General features: G+C 33.3%; 1 long non-coding RNA gene across 2 annotated transcripts; it reads right to left on the bottom strand.

The window, feature by feature from the left end:
* Nucleotides 1–600: 600 nt before the first annotated feature.
* Nucleotides 601–3744, bottom strand: LOC132031082 (uncharacterized). 2 transcript variants are annotated; one of them, XR_009408161.1, is made up of 4 exons: nt 3696–3744; nt 3299–3618; nt 2625–2802; nt 601–754 (listed from the first exon to the last, which is right to left on the bottom strand). It is a non-coding gene; the product is annotated as an uncharacterized LOC132031082 (long non-coding RNA). The 2 variants fall into 2 exon arrangements; XR_009408162.1 differs by lacking the exon at nt 601–754 and having other exon boundaries at nt 2598–2802.
* Nucleotides 3745–4322: the final 578 nt, after the last annotated feature.

Below are 4322 nucleotides of genomic sequence, written 5' to 3'. Positions count from 1 at the left end.
CCCCGTAGCATATTTTGATGTTTTCAATCCGCACCATACTGCCAAGGATTGACTTGCATAGACCACAACCCACATTTTAAATCAAATATTTGAATTTGAGCATTAAGTATAAGCTTATCTTTGATAAAGAGTGCTTTATTTCTAAAAGTTAAACTTTTTAGTGTAAGTTTGAATTTATCGGACCTCAAAATAAATATTGAACACCAAATGAGAAGCTAAAAAAAATGTCATGATGACATTGGTTCACACATGATAACTTTGGTTGTGTTATTGTCTTTCAACAAATTAAATTTTGCCCTTTGGGGTAAAGCTATGTACTAGAACTTTTAAAAGGTAGGGAATGAATCTTAATAAAATCTCTTTCAATTAGGTATTACTAGATGGGCAAGGCCCGTGCTACGATTTTCTAGTAATACAATTTGCATTACATACACTAGTGCTACCTTGTTGTTAATGTAGCGAGTTGATGGTAGTGATAATTCAATATTTATCAACTCATGCAATGGACTTACAGGAAGAAGGCTTAATGATTTGTTATATATGAAAAACGGATACCATAAGAAAAGATAAGTACATTATTTAGCATAACTACAGAAAGATGAGTACATTGTTTAGCCTAACTATATTCAAATAACATCTTCAAGTACATCTTCATCTATCATTTCATATAAGCAAGAGCTACAATCCCTTAATCTTAGTTGCCAACCTTTGCTATTGCAAAAACCACATAAACGAGGGAGGTATTTTGAAGTACCTGGAAAAAATATAAAACACCAATCATCGACTAAGGAAGTTGAAATTAAGAGGAATGCATAAATAGAGATCACAGAGAGATAACTTGAAAGATACATCTAGACTCTCATATAGTTTAATTTTAGATTTCCGGACAACTTCTAATGGGAAAAAATAGAGAAAGTAGTGAAATATACAAGGACATTAAATTTTAGATTTCAGAACTGCCCACACCTGAAATTCACTTAATTAAGATTGCACTTTCATTCAAATATACAAGAACATTAAACACTATAATATTAGCTCTTCCAATGTATCTAGCAGGGTAAGTCATTTGACTTTAAGAAACCTATACTGTTAGAAAATCTGAAGATACATGTGATTTGTTTTCAGAAAATAAGATTGTGTAAACAAAAGCACATCCTCAATGAAATCTTTCACTACTGAGTACATTTTACTTGCTAATTAAGCCATACCCACACCTATATATATATATATATTTTTTTTAAAAAAAAAAAAAAAAGGTAGCTAGATTTTTGAAATTATGGGATAAATATACAAATAACAGACCAACACGGGCTAAAATTAGAACCATATCCGTCAGAAAATAACCTACACTTTATAGGTCAAACGTATGTAAACGTACTTCTATTTCAAATACTTCTACTATAGAATTAAGCTGCGCTGACGTGAATTCATTGTATTCCCTTATGCTCCTAATCCACTTATTTTAATTGGAATAAGAGTAGAAAGGAGCAAACGGGCATTTAAGCAACCATGTGTCTTGACATATTTAACATCTCAACTTTCCTGATATAGCTTTAACCAACAATCAATCATATCACTCTATCAATATATGAAGCTAATTTTGAAGCAACTTCACTTTAGTTTTGGCAAATATTCAGAATTAGTTCCAGAGATAACTGTTTGAACTTCCGAAGTGTCATTCCAACTACTAAGATCTTGCATAAGGCCTGCATTTGATCAAGAGTCTTAGCCACTGATTGGTGTTTCATTTACATTACACTACTTTGCTAGATTTGTGTAAACTATAGTATAGATTTCTCATATAGCAAGTAATGACCCATATCATAACTCAGACATTCGATCTCAAAAACTCACTATTAGGTAGCAAACCATTAAATAGACTTAAAGATATGATGAGAAATACCTGTGAAAAGTTGACAATGACAGGAAGAATATGTGCAAAGTTTATTTTGGGACAAATTTGTAATTACACAATCCTATGTATACATGTTTTCTTTTTCGTATCCATAGACAAATCTAGAATCTACCTAAGCCCGAGACATCTACTTCTCTCTCTCACGCTTCTGGTGCTAGCTACTGGTATTCAGCTCTGGTATTCTTCTACTTTGGTATTGAACTCGTGCTACCGGCAGCCTGGGTGACCATGATTGGCTCTTTCTCAAGTTAACAACTAATTTATATTACTTGTGCTAAATTCTAAGCCTACTTAACCATCAAACAGTTACGGTACACTGGAAATGGTGAAAGTAAGAAACCACCTCACAACAAGAAGATAAGTTGGACATAATCATAGAAAAGGGGAAGGAAGGATTTGTGAGAATCTATCTTTTGGATTTTTTGTCCTATCTCAAGAAAAGACCACAACAAAACATATATTTCTTAGCTTTAAAATTAAAATATATCCTCAAGCATTCATCCATTCTACTGTCCATTGTGTCTTATCTCAAGAAAAGACCAAAACAAAACATATATTTCTTAGCTTTAAAATTAAAACATATACTCAAGCATTCATCCATTGTACTGTCCAAGCTTGAATTTTTAATTTAATCCACATTTGCATTTTGACATTTGGCTTTTTTGTTTTCACCATAAAAAATTTAACAGAAGGCTGCATATCTACTTACGTGTGAATGTGCAACGTTGAGGCTGCCAAAAAAAGCTGAATAACCTGCATATCATCTTCGTTACTTCATCCTCCTCTGTTCCCAATGATTAGTCCTCCCTACCGAGCAAAGTTGTACAAACTTGATTCCAAAAACATCTCTTTTCCCATAAGCAAAAGTCACAAAAATAAAGACGACACTTCCTGCAATTAAATGGCATAAGTAACAGTTTGTGAAGTAGTAGAAACTACATCAGAAATGAGCATTCTAATGAAACAACTGCTATTCAATTGTTGGCAACCTTAAAAGGCGCACCTCTTCAAATATTCACATTGCTTAGAGCATCAACAACACACTAACAAAGGCAAATATAATAGCTTCTGAATTGTATGCCACATAGGTCACCTAAAATTGAACAGAAGTATGGCCATACGTCCAGTAATTAAGGCACCAACAGTTTTATCTCATAGCCAGCCATTTATCAATACAAATTAAAACATTGAGAAGTTTTGACAGTCATCTCAACTCCAATTTTAAGTAGTTCCTTTAAGCTGATTGACAAGTTATGTAGGTGATTGTAGTTTTCAAATCTGTAACTTTATTTGTGTAAGACAGTTCAATCTAGTCGAAGGCACAAATATCTTACAAATGAACATCATACATTTATCAATTAAGCAGATGGTACTAAATTCGACTGATCTTTTACAACCTTTTTTATGGTGTGGGTGGTTGATCTTTCAGCCTTATGCTTGAAGAGTCAGATGCAATACATGCTTTCTCCATGTCTACCGCACTTGTGCTTAGAGGCTTCATTTTTTTGGTGTTACTCTGATTAATGCTAGGTGGAAAGATTGGTTCCCTTTCTACATAGGACATAATTGATACAGTTGTCTGTGTGTCATTCGATGTTCTCCAGGATGACTTTCTTAATTGAATTTGGAACAGTCTGTCTGACAACATCTTATGAACATGGTCAATGGGAAGGAGTTGATTCAGCAAGCAGGAAGAGTCATTTCTTAGATTTAATAAAATATCTAATAAGCATGAAGCTGATGTGAACGCTTATATAGATAGTGTTTTACATGCTAAAACGATTTAGTTGTGGCTGATTTTTGCAGAAATAGCAAATCAAAAACATATATGAAGTATCCTACTACATATAAATAAGGGCAATCTTGACCAAAGTTGTTTCAAATGTATGTTCTGTTGTCATGGAGAGCATCTTCTCAACTATATCTCCAGAAATTACTGTTGTAATCGACCCACTGCCATCAATAAGATCAATTCGGAAGGTACACCTGTAACCATATTGAGTTTAATATTTGTACACATATGCTATATTTTGTGGAGATGAAATTTATATGTATAATGAAAATGTAATACCGAGGCACTTATATTGTATGCCGATTATACTTTGTGCATTCAAATTCTCTTCTTTCTTTCGTGCACTTTTTTGGTTTACATCCTGAACATTCAAGCACGCAAAACTTTTGCAGCTCATTCTGAAATAAACATTTTTGCGTCAACATAGAAAACTCCAATATGTGAAGGAAGATGAACAACACATGTATATTACTCTGTTTCATGAATAAACCTATTCACATCTAGCTAAGTGAAGAGTCCGGAACCAAAATGACTCAATAAAAAACCAATTGAACCAAAATACCCCAAGAAAAAAAAGGGATACCAAAATACCTTTAACGCAGCTTTTCTATGCGT

This window comes from Lycium ferocissimum, chromosome 1 (assembly GCF_029784015.1).
Source record: "Lycium ferocissimum isolate CSIRO_LF1 chromosome 1, AGI_CSIRO_Lferr_CH_V1, whole genome shotgun sequence".
Taxonomy (NCBI): domain Eukaryota; kingdom Viridiplantae; phylum Streptophyta; class Magnoliopsida; order Solanales; family Solanaceae; genus Lycium; species Lycium ferocissimum.
The sequence above is the reverse complement of the archived record's forward strand: the minus strand, read 5'-3'. Positions and strand labels throughout refer to the sequence as shown.